Below are 18,939 nucleotides of genomic sequence, written 5' to 3'. Positions count from 1 at the left end.
GTCTCAGAGAATGGTTATTAATGGTTCACAATCATGCTGAAAGGGCATAATAAGTGGGGTTCCTCAGAGGTCTGTTCTGGGGCCGGTTCTGTTCAACATTTACATCAGCAACTTAGATATTGGCGTAGAGAGCATGTTTATTAAGTTTGCAGATGACACCAAGCTGGGAGGGGTTGCAACTACTTTGGAGGATAAGGCCACAATTCAAAATGACTTGGAGAATATGGAGAAATTGTTTAATACAGATAAATGAAAAAAGTATTCCACTTAGGAAGGAACTATTAGTTTAACACATACAGAATGAAACAGCAGTCATATAGCAATTTAAAGACTAACAAAATTATTTATTAGGTGATGAGCTTTCGTGGGACAGATGCACTTCTTCAGATCTATGGAATTTCCAGTTATATGCAACTGAGTCTGGACCGGAAATCTGACAAATTGGGACTGTCCCACAAAAACTCATCACCTAATAAATCATTTTGTTAGTCTTTAAAGTACTACATTACTGCTGGTTTGTTTTGTTAGAATTCAGACTAACACCGCTACCTCTCTGTTACATACAGAATGGGAAAAGACTGTATAGAAAGGGATCTAGAGGTCATAGTGGACCACAGGCTAAATATGAGCAAGACACAAGAAGTCATTCTTCCACTCTACTCTGCACTGCTTAGACCTCAGTTAGAGTATCATGTCCAGTTCTGGGCATCACAGTTCAAGAAAGATGTGGAGAAACTGAAGGTCTGGAGAAGAGCAACAAGAATAATTAAAGGTCTAGAGAACATGAGCTTAGAGGGAAGACTGAGAAAAATGGGTTTGTTTAATTTAGAAAACAGAATACTGAGAAGGGACATGAGAGTGGTTTTCAAGCACCTAAAAGAGTGTTACAAGGAGGAGGGAGAAAAATTGTTCTCCTTGGCCTCTGAGGATACGACAAGAAGCAGTGGGCTTAAACTGCAGCAAGGGAGGTTTTGGTTGTACATTAGGAAACATTTCCTAACTGTCAGGGTGTTAAAGCACTGGAATAAATTGCCTAGGGAGGTTGTGAAATCTCCATCCCTGGAGATATTTAAGAGCAGGTTAGACAGACATCTATCAGAAGTTGTCAAGAGACTCTAGACCACGGTGAGCAACCCACAGTATGGGTGCCAAGAGTGGCACACATACCAATTTTCATCGGCACACAAGGTGGATCTAAACCCTACTCCTCCTCCCCAGTGCAGCTAGGAGCTTGCCTGTGGGTTAACAAAAGACCAGCTAATGCTACCAACCACCAGCTAAATAGTAAAGATCTGCATCTTAATTTATTGTAAATAGGACTATTAGTGACTTTAGTTGCTCACCCTGGTCTAGACAGTGCTTGGTCTTGCCATGAGGGTAGGGGACTGCACTTGATGATCTCTCAAAGTCTTTTCCAGTTCTAGTGTCCTATGGTTCTAAGATCCAGTCCCAGCACTCAGTTTTTGTTTCCCGTGTCCAGTAGTGACAATGCCCATGTGCATTTGCCCCATTAATGCCAACCTTCATCCTGAGTTGTTTCTTGCCATGGCACATGCAGGCAGCACTGATTCATTTCCATATTTCCAGTTAATGAAATACTGCAGTATCAGCCATACGGTGTCCATAACATTCACCACAAAAGTATGCAGGGGCAGTTGAAAACCAGCACAAAATGCAGCCAAAGGCCCTTAGAATTATAGGTCAGAGAAAACTGCATCATGGGGCAGTGAGCCTACCCCCACATTGTATTGCGCTCCTCCCCAGAACTCCTAACATCGCAGTGATTTGCATGGTGTGACAGCTATCCACACTGCACTCTGTCAGTGGTACAGCAGCATCTGTGAACAAATTCCATTTGCACAAGGAGCATTGTGTGAGCATGCACAAGCAATGGAATTACAGCATTTTATGACCAGTGACATAACTTAACTTAACGTAGATGTAATGTAATGTAATGCAGACGTGGCCTAAGTAATTTTTAGCTTTCTCTAGCCCTATTTTACCCTCTGATCCAACTTAGTTTTCACTGGCATTCATTCATTTAGGTATCCAATTGCTACTAAACTTTTAACAAAATGTGACTTACCTGTTGCCATTTCCACATGTTTTGTTATTATTTTCTCTCCCCTCCCAATGAGTAATGCATCTAACATGTCCTTTGTTTCTAGTTAGGTAAACCTCATTTTATGCCCTGGCTTTTTTAATTTTGTTCTTACATAGCTATGCTATCAGTTTACGTTCATCCTGTGTAATTTGACCAACTTTTCACTTTTTGTGGGGCTCTATTTTGAGCTTCAGATTATCAAAGATCTCTTGGGTAAGCCTGGGTTGTGTCTACCCATGCTTTCTATTTTTCCTATGCTGTGGGACAGTTTACTTTTGTGCCCTTAGTAATGTCTCTGTAAAACTGCCAACTCTTTTAACCTGTTTTTCTCCTTAAATTTTCTTCCCATAGTATCTTAATTCATCTTCTCCCTGAGTTTGCTGAAATCTGCCTCCTTGAAATCTATTATCTTTATTGTGCTGTTTTCCCTCCTATAATTCTTTGGAATCATGAACGCTACAATATTATGATCACTTTCACCCAAGATTCCATCTACTTTCAAAATCTCAATCTATGGTAGCTTTCTCCAACTTTTGAAAGAATAATTTAAAAAAAAAATCACTTCTCTGATGGAGACATAGCCAAATTTCTAACCTAAATGGACTCATAGCCATCAGTTTGGCTTTTTGTCCCATTTGTTCTTGTGTCCAACAGCATCCTTCAGCTTACATAGCTCTTCATACAGTGTTTACCTCCCTCTTGAGTTTATAGAAAGTGACCATATCCTCTGTCAGCTTTTGCTTTACTAGGTTAAGCAGGCCAAGCTCTTCTTATCACCTAAGATAGGTCCCATTCCCCCAATCATCCTAATAGAAGGGTCTTGAACATGGATAACCACAATCATACATTGTTTTAAATGTAGTTTTTCTAGTGCTATATATCTAAAAGAAATATTTCACCTGATACAACTCAAGATCATATCTGTGTCTTTTTACAGACATATTAACATTGGTGGTTCAGAGCCATTCTGTGGTCAAGCAATACATCCAGATCTCTCTCCACTGGCCCAATCAACCAATGAGTCTCCCTTCTTTCTAAAATTAAAAGAGCACTCACATTCTAAAATGCATAGGCTAGATCCTCAGCTTCCACCAATCAGCATATCCTCATTTTCCACTAATACTGATAGACCTGACTTGATTGACACCAGCTACAAATCTGACCCAATATTTTAAAAAAAAATCCTAGACCTTTTGTATCTTACAGAAGACACCTTTACTTTGACAGAATACCAAGCAAAAATAAAAATAAAAACTCAGTACCAAAAATTAAAATTTCTGAACATAATATTTTAAAATGAAGCAAAATTCTGAAAATTTGATTTGTCAATAAATAAATGAGGAGGCTTCAGCATTGTAGTGAAGAGAAAAAGGACGTTTGGCAGCATAGAGGTGGACGATAACCTTGCAGCACCCCAAACCCACTGAGACAGACACTCAGCAGCAAGGCTGCACCCAATACTGAAAGTGCAAGTGCTGGGCCCATCCCAGAAACACCCCAGGGACCAGCCCCTCCATTCCAGGTACTCTGAGTGTTGGTAGGCAGGCTCTGCCCTGTAGGGGCTTATTGTTGGAGGCTCCATGTGTTAATTGAAAAGGTTACATGTGGAACAATCTGGGTGTGAGAGATATGGAAGGACAGTGGTTTGCTGGTGGACTCTGATGGCAGATCCAGGTGAAGATGGTTGGGGTTATGTGGGGAGTGTCTGGGTGTAAGTGGATGGGGCTTGGTAGGATGGGGTCCCAGGTTCTGGGAGAGTGAGGGTTGGTGGGGTGGGTGATCCAGATGCAGCAAGTTGGGGCTTAATGGGACAGGGATTAGCAGCAGGGGGCATATTAGGGTGTTACAGGCGCAATGGGGTCTTATCAGAATGAGGGTGTACTGGGCCTGTTTAACTGTGGAGCCTCACCTGCTGCCAAAGGGATGTTGCTTTTCTCCCTTCCCCTCCTCACTATTCCATCACATCTCCTTTCCTCTCCCCAGTGCTCCACATCCCTATCCCCTCTCCCATTGCTCTGACGTCTCCTTCCCCGCCCGCTTGGAGTTATATATTGACATGGGTAAGTGACTCATCTCTTGGGATTAGTATAACTCTATATGTGATTACACTGGTTTTCCGTAATAACCACTTGTCTTAAAGTCCAGTGTCTAGGTGGAATGCCTGGGGAAACTAGGTCTGGAATGCCTCGGGAAAGTGCATCTTCGACAACTTCTTAACAAGTGTGGTCAGACAGAAATTTACTTTTCTTACTGGCTCGGTGTAATCCAAATCATAAATAACCACTAGCGTGAGATGAGTCTGCCCAATTTCCCAGCAGTCTGTCCAGGTTAGGGACGAACGTCTCTCAAGTCCTAGATTTGTGCAATAATCGCTAGTTACTGCACAGAGTCCTATCTCCTGCTCCTTTGCAACATCACTCAGGGTCATTTCACCATGTGCTCCAGTAACTACTCCTCTATGAGGGCACAGTAAATCATGAATATAGGAAAGAAAAGATAAAAAAAAAAGTAAGACATGTAAAGCATAATACATAAACTATACATACGTAAGAGATAAAGAATGAGAGGATAAGAATAGAAAAAATAAAGGTGAGTAAGAGAAATGACAGATGAATGTTAAGACTTTTATACATTTTAGTTAAAAAATAAAGGATGACGGAATGATTGATGGACAGCAAAGTCTCCAACAGTGCATGAAAATTCTGTTGAAGTTAGCTTTACAGAGAAAAGGTGGTTGAAAATGTTGTAGAAGACAAAGGCACAATGGCATCGGAAGTGCATGGGGCAGAATGTTAAAATATAGGTAGTACAGTACAATAGAATGAGAAAACATGGAGGATATGACTGTTCATTAGTGGAAAAGATCTTCTATTAATATCATTCGGAAAGGTGCTCAGAAAGAAGAGTACATGATAGGTGAGGGTGGATAGACAAAGTTGCTTTGAGCTTCTGGAGGAAATTAGACCACATTCTACATTTTAAAACTATGCAGGAAGCAGCATATATATTTTTACTTGGGTAATGCCTATTAACTCATTGCCTGAATTCTTCACAATATTCGTGCACATACATATAAGAAAATCTTTTGTATAAAATTAATAAATAAGCTTTGCTAAAAGAAAGTCTAAAGCAATAAAGTCTGTGATGAAGAAAATAATAGGAAACATTTTAGTAAGTCTGCTATATCACATTAGCTTTTCCACCTTCATCACTGACATACATGGAAAAGTCTCCTGAAAGTCTAGAAACTCAGGTAGAAAATAACAAAATGGGATTCATCTTTAGAGATAGCAAATCTAATAAATATGGGGGGAAATATCTCAAAACACAAAAATTCAAATAAGAAGGAGCACCTGTGGGTCACACTTAGCCAAGTTTAGGTGCACTTAGACTAAAAGGAAAAACAAGTGAGGAAAACTGGAGGTTTTCAACTGGCACATTATTTAGGGCACAAGATTACATTATTCTACTGTGCAGAAAAGATCTGAAGTCTGGCAAGAGACCACCTTCGTTTAACCAGGAGACCTTGAGTGATCTAAAAAATTAAAAAGGAGTCCTATAAAAAGTGGAAACTAAGTCAAAGTACAAAGGATGAATATAAACAAATAACACAAGTATGAAAGGGCAAAATTGTGAAGGCTAAGGCACAAAAAAAAATTCAATCTGATGACATACTGGGTATCAAAAATATTCCATAAATATATTAAAAGCAAGAGGAAGACCTAGGACAGGTTCCTCAATGAAGAAGTGAAAACAATAACAGAAAATAGGGAAATGGCAGAGGTGCTTAACAACCTCTTTGCTTCTGTTTTCACCAATAAGGTTGGTGGCGATTTGGTGCTTACAGTAGTAAGTAGTAAGCTGAAGTAAAGGAAGTAGGTTTGGAAGTTAAAATGGGGGGGGGGTGGAAACAAGTTCAAAATTACTTAGAAAAGTTAGATTTCTCACTCACCAGGGCCTGATGAAATGCATCCTAGAATATTCAAGGAGCTGATTGAGGAGGTATCGGAATCATTAGCTATCATCTTTGAAAAGCCATAGAAGACAGAAGAGATTCCACAAGGTGGGGAAGTGGAAATACAGTACACATCTGTAAAAAACAAAATAAAGACAACTAGAGAAACTACAGATCAGTTAGCTCAACTTCTGTGCCAGGAAACATAATGGAGCAAATAACTAAGGAATCAGACTGCAAACTTCTAGAAAATGATGATGATCAACATGGATTTGTAAGAACAAAACATGTCAAACTAACCTGATAGCTTTCTTTGATAGGATAACAAGCCTTATGGATAAGGGGAAAGTGTTATACCTACAATTTAGTAAAGCATTTGATACAGTCTTGCTTGACCTTCTTATCAATAAACAAGGGAAGTACAATGTGGCTGAGGCTACTGTAAGGTGACTGCACAACGGGTGGGATAACTGTTCTCAAAGAATAGTTATCAATAGCTCAGTCATGCTTGAAGGGCATAACAAGTGGGGTTTCACAGGGATCAGTTTTAAGACTGGTTCTGTTCAATATCTTCATCAAGATAACTGCATAGAGAATACGTTTATAAAGTTGTGGGTGAAACCAACATGGGATAGGTTGCAAGTGCAGTTGAGGTTAGGATTATAATTAAAATGATCTGAACAAACTGGAGAAATGCTCTGAGGTAAATAGGATGACATTTAATAAGGACAAATGCAAAGTACTCCAATTAGAAAAGCACTAATAGTTTCACATGCACAAAATGGGAAGTGATTGACTAGAAAGGAATACTGCACAAAGGGATGTAAGGGATTGTCTAGAAAGTAACAGTGAAGGAAGGAATATAGTGGACCACAAGCTAAAGAAGAGTTGACAGTATGACCCTGTCGCAAAAAAGTAACTAGATACTAGTAAAAAATACTGGTATATGTTCTAGTATTCAATGATTCTATGATATTTTTAAAAGTAGAACTCCTTGCTTGTGACCAGTATCGGAGGGGTAGCCGTGTTAGACTGGATCTGTAACAGCAACAAAGGGTCCTGTGGCACCTTATAGACTCACAGATAAGTTTTGAGCATGAGCTTTCGTGAGCACAGACTCATCTGATGAAGTGAGTCTGTGCTCATGAAAGCTCGTGCTCAAAACTTTTCTGTGAGTCTATAAGGTGCCACAGGACCCTTCGTTGCTGTTGCTTGTGACCAACAGTCTTTTAATGCCACCTGGCAGAAGACATGGGGCATACAGGTTACAGGGATCCCCTTAGAATCTGGAATTTACATTCAATCTTAAAGAATACCATGTGAAGCATTCTCTCTCTCTCTATTTCACTCTCTCAGGGTATTATAACTACAGGGCCTTAGGAATATATTCACATTCCTTAAGGCCTTGCAGTTAAAATGCAGATTGCCTAGAGGTAGCTAATGTGCTTTGAGATATACTCCTTCAGACAGGAGGTGGGAGACACTTATCTCCCTACCTGACTATTTTGTACTGTGTGTCTTACAATAGAAGTCTATTAGCATACTGAGTTAAATGCTAATGAGGAGCTTACAGAGGAAAGGAAAATGAGGGGAAGCAGTACAAAGTTCTTTTCAGTGAAGGAGGAGTAAATCCTGGAGGATTCAGATGTTGGAGCAGAACTATCACGAACATGCAGAAGGGACAGTGGAGCCCAAGGCTACGTCTACACGTGAACGCTACATCGAAATAGCTTATTTCGATGTAGTGACATCGAAATAGGCTATTTCGAGGAATAATGTCTACACGTCCTCCAGGGCTGGCAACGTCGACGTTCAACATCGACGTTGCGCAGCACCACATCGAAATAGGCACTGCGAGGGAACGTCTACACGCCACAGTAGCACACATCGAAATAAGGGTGCCAGGCACAGCTGCAGACAGGGTCACAGGGCGGACTCAACAGCAAGCCGCTCCCTTAAAGGGCCCCTTCCAGACACAGTTGCACTAAACAACACAAGATCCACAGAGCCAACAACTGGTTGCAGACTCTGTGCATGCAGCATGGATCCCCAGCTGCGGCAGCAGCAGCCAGAAATCCTGGGCTAAGGGCTGCTGCACACGGTGACCATAGAGCCCCACAGGGGCTGGAGAGAGAGCGTCTCTCAACCCCTCAGCTGATGGCCGCCATGGAGGACCCCGCAATTTTGATGTTGCGGGACACGCAACGACTACACGGTCCCTACTTCGACGTTGAACGTCGAAGTAGGGCGCTATTCCTATCCCCTCATGGGGTTAGCGGCTTCGACGTCTCTCCGCTTAACGTCGATGTTAACATCGAAATAGCGCCCAACACGTGTAGCCGTGACGGGCGCTATTTCGAAGTTAGTGCCGCTACTTCGAAGTAGCGTGCACGTGTAGACACGGCTCAAGTGGGCTGAGAGAGTAGTGATTGCATAGCCTATGGAGTTAGGGAGCTGACACATGGTAGGCCCAGACCAGGTGTAGGTGGTAGTATGGTAGTAGGTGGCAGTATGTTGTCTGTCAAGCCTTGGTATCTCTGGAAACCAAAATGCCACTCACTGTGGCTGTGTCTACACTAGCTCCCAACTTCGAAGGGAGCATGTTAAGTAGGGTGTCAGGAGATTACTAATGAAGTGCTGCAGTGCATATGCAGTACTTCATTAAGATAATTCTCCCCCAGAGCAACTTCGAAGCAGCAAACTTCGAAGTGCCGGCTTGAGTGTAGCCGCAGCTAACCCGTGGGTACTTCGAGGTGCCCGGGCTACTTCAAAGTCCCTTTACTCCTCAAAGGAGCACGCGCAAGCTGGCACTTCGAAGTTGCCACTTAATGGCCATGTAAATGGCCATTTCGAAGTTTTTGGCTAGTGTAGACATGGCCATAAAGTCCTGCTCCTCAGAAAGTGGGAGGAAACAAAACCAAAAAGTGCAGCTTGTTGGCTTACTCCACCACGATTACCCAATACAAGGCCCCAATAGCACTCTCTAGCCTTTTTTTTTTTTTTTTGGCTTTCTTGCTTGTTGTTTCTACCTCTTCGTTTTTCCTGTTTAACCTGTACTAAATCGCAGTAAAAGTCAATCAATTGCCAGCTGTCAGAAGGAGAATTGGAATGTGGAGTGGTCCAGCAATTATGAATGCAAAAAGGGGCTTCTCTGAAAGTTAATCAGAGGAGGAGGTGGTCCACATAATGAAAATGTCTGAGTACCCCTTTTCTATTCTATGAAACTGAGGGCCTGAACATATGATTTGCCAGGCACCTTCTGTGTGGTGGTTCAGAGAGTGCACAACTCCCACTTATCTCAACGGGAGTTGAAAGAGTTCAGAGAGCATCTCACAGGATCCAGCTGAATGAGCCCTGAGTCCTACAGTACACACACTTCTTTCTCTTTCCTTGAAAGACGCCCCTGAAGCAGGAACTGTCTATTCACTGAGGGTGAGCTAGTTGGAATAAGAGGGCTTGTTGAAAGACCCCTTCTGCTCCATCACCCATGTTGCTGCATTTAGCCTTTCCCCTCCCCCGACCAGCATTTGCTCCTTATTGTCTTTGTAGGACAATGCTTGTAAGGGCAGCTATATTTATTTTTTACCTTAATAGCCGTGTCTACACGTGCACGCTACTTCGAAGTAGCGGCACTAACTTCGAAATAGCGCCCATCACGGCTACACGTGTCGGGCCCTATTTCGAAGTTAACTTCGACGTTAGGCGGCGAGACCTCGAAGCCGCTATCCTCATCAGGAGATAGGAATAGCGCCCTACCGTATAGTCGTTGCACATCCCGCAACGTCGAAATTGCGGGGTCCTCCATGGTGGCCATCAGCTGAGGGGTTGAGAGACGCTCTCTCCAGTCCCTCAGCTCAATGGTGGCCGCGTGGAGCGGCCCCTTAAAGGTCCCCTCCCCCTCCCTTCCTGTGCAGGAAGCTGAGGGAACGTGCAGGCGGCAGCCTAGACACGTGGCCAGCCTAGACACGCGGCCAGCCTGCACGTCCCTCAGCCACCCAGAACAGGGCCAGCACCTTCCATGGCTGCTCGGCAGCCTCCCCAGTGCCCCCAGGGGAGCCCCCCCAGGGGAGCCAGAGCAGCCAGGCTGGGAAGCGGCAGCGGGGCCCCTCCTGGACGGAGGCTGAGCTGCGGGACCTGCTGGGGCTCTGGAGCGAGGAGGAGGTGCTCCAGGTAATGGGGAGCAAGAGGCAGAACGCGGATGCATTTGCTCGGCTGGCCGAGGGCCTGGCTGCCCGGGGTCACCCTGCCCGCATTCTTGACCATGTCAGGAGTAAGGTTCAGGAGCTGTGGCAGGGTTACGCCCGGGCCCGGGATGCGGCCAGCTGATCTGGGGCCGCCCCCGTCACTTGCCCCTTTTACAGGGAGCTCAGGGACATCCTGGACCCCCAACACACCTCCTCCCCTCCGGCCACCCTTGATAACTCGGCTGACGAGCCCCAGCAGGCCCTGCAGCCGGAGTCCATCCCGGAGGTAAGCCCTGCACCCCGGGGGCCCCCCCTGGAGCCCACCCCCGGACCATCGCGGCAGGAGGAGGAGGAGGAGGAGGAGGGGGGCTCCTCCTCCGCAGAGTCCGAGCTGCAGATCCTCCTCCCTCCCTCCTGGAGCAGCAGCCGGGCGTCCACCCCCCGGGGATCTCCGGACCGTGGGAGTGGACCGACAGGTATGTACCCCTCTCTGGTGTACACCCCCCGGGTTGAGGGGCGGGGGTAATAGATATGTGCCCAGGGCCCCCCACATGCCCACATGGCCATGGCCCCAAGGACAGGAGGGCCATGTCCCTCACAGCAGTGCATCAGCCCCTGCCCCCCCCCCCGCACGACAGTGCCATGGCCCATCTCTGGGGCAGGGGGGAGCGGAACCTCGAGGGTCCCCCGGGAGGAGGGGGTGGGACACCCCACAGCAGCAGCATGTGATGGAGTCGGGGGAGTGCAAAAGGGAGACTCAGGCTAGATATGAGCAACAAGTTGAATAGCTACCAGGGGCAAAGGATGATCCTGGGGCTACAGCTGGCAGGTGACATCTCTGCCCTGAACAAAGAGGAGGGAGGAGCCGAGCTGGCTTTGAATCGGGGGCGGGGGCAGGGGCCACAGGCAGAGGCTACGGGAAGGGAGAGCTGGAAGGCAGCCAGCCTGAGGAGGGGGAAAGCCACACCCCAAAGGGGCACCCCTTGGGGTCTTCTCCCCAGGACGGGTTGGAAGGACTGTCTCTGACTGCTGTGCGGTCACTCCCGAGAGAAACTGGGCATCTGTGGCCTAAGAAACCTCTCCTGTCAGACCCTGCTGAGTGAAGTGAGAGTCACTCCTGCCAGGGGACGGGGTGCAGTGCAGGGGGACCCCTGAACCCCATCCATCCCAGTAGCATCTCCCGGGGATGGGGATGGGGAACCTGCAGCACAGGGGTGGGGGGACAAGGGTCACGGCTCAGGGCCCACACTAACGCCTGTCTCCATTCTTCTTCCCACCTCCTCCTGTGTTCCGCACCTGCACCATCGGAAGGACCAGAAGAGAGCACCGGCGAGGCATCAGTGGTCCCAGAATCCCCTCCGGGGCCATCGCTCCAGGCAAGCCCCTCGGCCGAGGACCGACCGGCCCCATGGCGGGCTTGACGGTGGACCCCGCAACAGCACCCAATGGCGACGGACCCCCAGCTGCTGGCCATCCATCGTCGGCAGCTGGAGGTCACGGAGCAGCTCCTGCGGGTGGACCAACGCCGCCTGGACCTGCAGGAGCGGGCGCTGGCCTGGCGCCAAGAGGCATGGGGGGCCTACATGGAGACATTCAACCGTCTTGTGGACTACCTGGCCCCCCATGCTGCGCTGGCCGCCGCAGTGCCCGCCCTGCCTGCTCCACCCGCCGCACCACCTGCTGCTCCGCAAGTCGCCGTCCCGTCCGCCGTCGCCCCGCCACCCACCGCCGAGGGACACCTGGGGCCAGCTGAGATTCGCCGGTCATATCTTCCGGTCCGCCCAGCCCCCAGCCAGCCCCGGACAGGGCTGCAGCCGAGGCCGAGGCAGGGCTACTGGCCACCCACCCCCAGTGCCGGACTTTAGGGGCGTGGGGCCCGGGACGTGGCCCCCCCCCTTGTATATAGTTATATATGTCCGAGAAGAGGATTGTTTTATTGACCCATTTCATTTATATTTGTGCCCCCCCCTTTGCCCTATCCCCCCCATGTAAATAGTTCTCCCCTTCCTTATCATCCCTGGTTTTCTTTTTATTGACCAACATCTCCGTTATGTGCAATCCCTTTTATTATTGTTTTATTTGTACAGAATACTTTTGTTAGAAGAGGTCTTGTATATAGTTTGTTCTTGTTTTAATTATAGTTTAAAAAAAAAAGTTCTAAAAGAAAAACCAGTTTAAGTTCAGACCCAAGTGCGTGTTGTCATTTGTCCAGGAAAAGTGTGGGGGGGGGTTGGGTGCTCCATGGTGTGGGCGTAGGGGCAGGGAGTGTTGTGGAGGAAGGGGTGGGCAGTGGGGGGCCTGGCAGAGTTCACCCCGCGGCCTCATCATCGAAGTGGGCCCGCAGGGCCTCCCGGACCCGGGTCCCTTCGGGGTCCACCTGGCGACTGGTGGCAGCGGGTGGCTGCAGGTCAGCCCTGCCGGCCTCCACAGCCCAGCCCTGATAAAAGGTCTCCCCCTTGCTCTCCACCAAATTGTGCAGGGTGCAGCAGGCACCTACAATCTGGGGGATGTTGTTGGGGCCCGCATCCAGGTGGGTGAGGAGACATCTCCAGCGTCCTTTCAGGCAGCCAAATGAGCGCTCCACCACCTGGCGCGCGTGGTTCAGGCACTGGTTGAAGCGCTCCTGACTGGCGGAGAGATGGCCCGTGTACGGGTGCATGAGCCAGGGCCAGAGTGGGTACGCCGCATCTGCGATGACGCAGAGGGGCATGGTGGTGTCCCCCACAGGGATCTCCCGCTGGGGGATGTAGGTCCCCGCCTCCAGTCAGCAGCACAGGCCCGAGTTCCGGAAAACCCGGGTGTCGTGGGTGCTGCCAGGCCAGCCCACATAAATGTCCTGGAAACGGCCCCAGCTGTCCACCAAGGCCTGGAGGACCACAGAATGGTAGCCCTTGCGATTGATGTAGCGTCCTCCACTGTGATGCGGGGTGCGGATGGGGATGTGAGTCCCATCCAGAGCCCCGAAGCAATTGGGGAAGCCCAGCATGGCAAAAGCCGCGATGGTGGCATCTGGGTCCCCCAGCCTCACGAGCCTGAGCAGGAGCATGGCGTTGATGGCACGCACAACCTGCAGGGAAAGCACATGGGAGAGCACCAATGAGGGGTGAGCAGGGTGTTCGTGGCCCTGCCCTGCCCTCCTCTGCCCGGGCCGCCCTCCCCCTGCCCTCCCCCCGTGGGTCCTCTTACCTCCATGAGGACAGCCCCGACGGTGGCCTTGCCGACACCAAACTGCTGTCCCATGGATCAGTAGCTGTCTGGAGTGGCCAGCTTCCAGACAGCGATGCCGACCCATTTCTCCACAGGGAGGGCACGCCGCATGGCAGTGTCCTGGTGCCTGAGTGCGGAGGTGAGCCACTGGCACAGCTCCATAAATGTCTGCCGGCTCATCCTGAAGTTCCTGAGCCAGCGGTCGTCGTCCCACTCCTCAAGCACCAGCCGCTCCCACCAGTCAGTGCTGGTGGGGTAGCTCCACAGGCGGCGGCGTGTGAGGCGGGGGGCGGGGGGGACGGGGTGCTGCAGAGTTGGGGGTTGAGCCCTGCTGCCCTGGGGGCAGCTCCTCCTCCGGGGTAGCAAGGAGGTGCTCAGCTGCCTCCCGCATGGCATGGATCAGGGCGAGCCCTGCTCCTGCCGGGAGGGCTGGGTGGACCTCTGGCTGCTGCTGCTGCTGCTGCTGGGGGTCCATGCCTGCGTCGCCCGGGGTCTGTGTGCCTGTGGCTCCTCAGACCGCGTGCTGTGCAGGCTGAGTTTGTCTGGGAGGGGCCCTTTAATGGAGCGGCTAGCTGTTGCCCCGGAAGCGCTAGTCTGCCCTGTGACCCTGTCTGCAGCTGTGCCTGGCATCCCTATTTCGATGTGTGCTACTTTGGCGTGTAGACGTTCCCTCGCTGCGCCTATTTCAATGTTCTGCTGCGCAATGTCGAAGTTGAACGTGGACGTTGCCAGCCATGGAGGAAGTGTAGATGTTATTCATCGAAATAGCCTATTTCGATGTCTCCAAATCGAAATAAGCTACTTCGATGTAGGCTTCACGTGTAGACGTAGCTAATCTCTGCTCACGAACCTTTCAGGCTGACAGTAATATGATGATGCCTGTGTCCGTCTTCCTTTGTTCACCTTAATAGCACTTCCCTCTGTCACTTGCCTCCTTTGCAGTCTCCATCCCTTCCTTTTTTCCTTGAGCATAGTTCCTCACTGGCTACTCTGCACACAGAATATGAGATTTACAATGACACAAACTTTTCCCAGGATTCTACAATAGAGAAATCATGGCACATATGTATTTTCCCCAATGTAATATAATAGAGAAGTCCAAAAAACACCAGCAATTTAACAGTTACTCTGTCTTCAGAAGCCCCTGGCTGGAATTTCCCTCATATTTTTTCTCTATAAATTGCATGAGTCTCTGATCTTAGATACCATCAATAATTTCTGAAAGCTTTCAGAACTGCTGTAAGGAGCTATGATTACATTGTATGGAGAGAGAAAAAAATAAATAAAAAGCCCTGTAAAAATAACTCTGTGGGGGAGAATATGAATTGATTCAAATGGCAGTAAGGTCCAATGTGCAGTACACAGATAATTGGATTTTCTTTTTCGTCTTTGCTTTGAGTGATCTGTGCTATATTTTAAAATACCCTTAAGTAATGACCTTTTGTATAGCCTACCATGTCCTTGAAAAATGTTTCTCTTCTGTTAGATCAGTATTTTAAAATTCTTTTAGAAAATGGTTATAACTTAACTTCTTTGAAATATGTGCTTTGCATTTTTCTAAGCATATTGGAAGTGACAGAACTGGTGATATCAACTGCTGAAGTATATTTGATAGCGAAGCCGTAGTTCTGAGTTAGTTTTGGATTCAGACCTGGACAAACAAGTCCTTTTCCAGTCCTCAGAATTGTACATGAAACCAAAGTTGAACAGGCTTACTTGTGACATTTCCTCATCTCGGCTGTGTCTACACTTGCCCCCAACTTGAAAGCGGGCATGGTAATCAGGGCCATGGGCGATTACTAATGAAGCACTGCGATGAATACGCACCATTTCACAAGGCTAATTTTTCCCTGCAGCAACTTTGAAGCGTCAAAATTTTGAGGATTAAAGGGACTTCGAAGTAGCACGGGCACTTTGAAGTGCCTGTGGCTACATGAATGCTGGCACTTCGAAGTTTGATGCTTCGAAGCTGCCGCAAGGGAAAATCAGCCTAATGAAGTGCTGCATATTTACCACAACACTTCATTAGTAATCTGCCATGGCCCTGTTTACCATGCCGCCTTCGAAGTTGGGCGTAAGTGTAGATACAGCCTTTGTGTTATAGCACCCAGACACCAAGGTGACTGGCACTCCAGCAAGTCAAAAGGTGCAATGAAAACATCTGTTGTGGTATTGCACACTTTGTCTCCCTTTCCTAAGCAGGAAACAGAAGACAAAAAAACATTGATTGGAGAATTTCAAGCTTCTGTGGTGAGGGGTTATTAATTTATGAGAACCAGAATGAGTTATAACCATATTAAGTGCCTGCAACAAGATTAATAACTGACACTCCATTAACTGCATGATCTTGTGCTATGTGTGATATTGCACTTTGGGTGGTCTGAACATCCCTACGAGGAAAGCACCTGTGTAAACTGTTTCCCCAGTGTTCCCTTCCACTTAGTCTCTTTTTCTATCATCTGCATAAGTGTATTTATTTTTGACACTGTATGCATAAGATATTTTCTTCCACTCTTAAATAAAACATTCTTACAGCAATCAAATGATGTTTCCTACTTCACTTAATCAGGCTTTCCCGAAGTAGAACTTGCCTGTGCTCATTGTTGTTTCCTTCATCTTTCAAATAAACCCCTTCTGCTGTGGAGAATTTACCACGACACACGCGTCTGCCACTCACCACTGTGCCCACAACTGAGCCAATCACTCTTAACAGCATAGGAGATCAAATTCCTGTCTGCAGAGGTTGCCTAGGTAACCAATATGCAGCCCCAGAAAAGGACTTATGTGCAGTGAAAGCAAGCAACAAGCAAACAAAAGTGCACCATTTTTCAATACTTAGGAAATTTTAAACTAATTTACTAAGGATTCCAGCAGAGCGCTGCAGAGATTGCTAAAGAAATAAGCCTCTCTTGTCTTACAGTGAGAGACTAAACTAGCTGAGTCAATGCAGCTTAGGAAAGAGAAGGTTAACAGGAGACTTACTCATGGTTTGTAAGTGCTGACATGGGGAGAAGCTTGATGCCAAGAGAGGACTCTTGAATCTAGCAAAGTCATAACGACATGTAAGAGCTCGAAACTGAAACTAGACAAACTCAGGATACAAATGAGGTGGAAACAGTAAGGGTAACTGAAACTGCTAAATTAGGGAAGTGATAGATTCTCCATCACCTGAATTCTTTACATCAAGATTGTTTGACTTTCTAAAAGATATGCTCTGGGTCATGCAGAAGTTATGGACTTGCAGTGGGAATCACTTGGGCTGTGGTTATACTACAGTGATCTGTCAACAGATGTCACTGTCAGGAAAGATTTCCCAATAAAATTTCTTTCGACAGAATGTGGCCACACACAAAAGAAAATTGGAAGAGCATTCTGCTCTGTCGACAGGGTAGCTGGGCTGCCCAGCTGCTCTCTCGACAAAACAGGCACCTGGAAGCACAGCAGACAGGGCTGCCTATTGTTCTGGATGCCCTGTCTGTCATGAGAAGGCACCCCCAGAGCATCCACACAACTTTTTTTGTCAACAATCTGTTGACCGCAGTGTTATGCCTCATGGCTGAGAGGCAGAACGCTGCTGGCAAAAGTTCAGAGTTTTGTCAACAAACAGTTGACAAAACACATTTTGTGTGTGGAAGTTCTGCCAGTTTTGTTGACAAAACTGGGGTTTTGTCAGCAAAACTGACTAGCGTAACCGCAAGCTTAGTGAAATTCTGTGGTGTTTCTTATCCAGGAAATCAGACAAGCTGGTTGTAATCGTCCATGTTAATTTTAAAATTACAGATAAAAATTCTGAGTCACATAGTTCCCTCTAAAGTCCTGTTTACTAGAAAATGTGCATAGGAACTGCTGTACTAGATCAGACCATTGGTACACTGAGTCCAAGGTGTTGTCTTTGACAATGTCCGGTACACAGCTGTTTCAGAGAACACAATTCTCTATTAGGCAGTTATTGGGGTTAGCCGGCTCCAGAGAAAGTTTCCTCCTAACTCTGATAGAAGCTGGCTTGTGCCTTTACATTTGTGTGTGTTTTTTTAACTTATTATTGCAACTCTAGGTAGTATTGTTGTCCATACAAATATCTACTCCAGTTTAAAAAATCCAGCTGAAATCTTGGTGTGAATAATCTCTTGTTGCAATGAGGTGAGGTGTCTATCATGTCATTTTTGGTACCCTAGTTTTCTTATTGGAGCTGGGCCAAAAGTCGAATCTTAAATCTGAGTGGCTTTCAATCTAGTGTTTGTGCATGGGCATGGGACAAGCCTTAGATCCGAACCATAAGTGCCTGTTTTCTGGTTGAAGTATATCCCAAGGTTTCATTCTAATACGTAGCAGTACTCTCTTGAGAACAACCTTGGAGATTGCAGTACGGAATCCAAAATGTATCCTTTGACTGTGAGAGCTAGTCACTAAAGTACTTCAAAATGCTTTAGTGTCTTGCAAACATTTTTATAAGCTTTTTTGGTTCTTCTCTCAAACATCTGCACACTGTTAGCAGTGCTTCTTCTATAGCGGCAATGTCAGTAAAGTTTGATTTGCACAGAAATAAATGTCTTATGGCATGTAAAAGGTTTTACTTAAGGCAGGTCTCATGCAACTGCATCTGCAAAATAAAACTTTAATGTTTGATTTTTTGTGACAGGTGAAAAAAATTTACAGTTTTTGTTGAAGCAATGGCAGTCTCTGTGGAAGTCTTTCCTACACCTGAGTGTATGCTTGCACACTATAGCTGTGTCTACACGTGCACGCTACTTCGAAGTAGCGGCACCAACTTCGAAATAGCGCCCGTCGCGTCTACATGCGTCGGGCGCTATTTCGAAGTTAACTTCGACGTTAGGCGGCGAGACGTCGAAGTTGCTAACCTCATGAGGAGATAGGAATAGCGCCCTACTTCGACGTTCAATGTCGAAGTAGGGACCGTGTAGACGATCCGTGTCCCGCAACGTCGAAATTGCTGGGTCCTCCATGGCGGCCATCAGCTGGGGGGTTGAGAGATGCTCTCTCTCCAGCCCCTGCGGGGCTCTATGGTCACCGTGGGCAGCAGCCCTTAGCCCAGGGCTTCTGGCTGCTTCTGCGGCAGCTGGGGATCTATGCTGCAGGCACAGGGTCTGCAACCAGTTGTCAGCTCTGTGTATCTTGTGTTGTTTAGTGCAACTGTGTCTGGGAGGGGCCCTTTAAGGGAGCGGCTTGCTGTTGAGTCTGCCCTGTGACCCTGTCTGCAGCTGTGCCTGGCATCCCTATTTCGATGTGTGCTGCTTTGACGTGTAGACGTTCCCTCGCTGCGCCTATTTCGATGTTGGGCTGAGCAACGTCGAAGTTGAACATCGACATTGCCGGCCCTGGAGGACGTGTAGACGTTATTCATCAAAATAGACTATTTCGATGTCGCAACATCGAAATAAGCTATTTCGATGTTTGCTGCATGTGTAGACATAGCCTATAAAGGGTATTCTATTAACACACCATATAAGTAAACACAACATACTCATGAA

The sequence above is a fragment of the Carettochelys insculpta genome, chromosome 4 (assembly GCF_033958435.1).
Source record: "Carettochelys insculpta isolate YL-2023 chromosome 4, ASM3395843v1, whole genome shotgun sequence".
Lineage (NCBI taxonomy): Eukaryota > Metazoa > Chordata > Testudines > Carettochelyidae > Carettochelys > Carettochelys insculpta.
The sequence above is the reverse complement of the archived record's forward strand: the minus strand, read 5'-3'. Positions refer to the sequence as shown.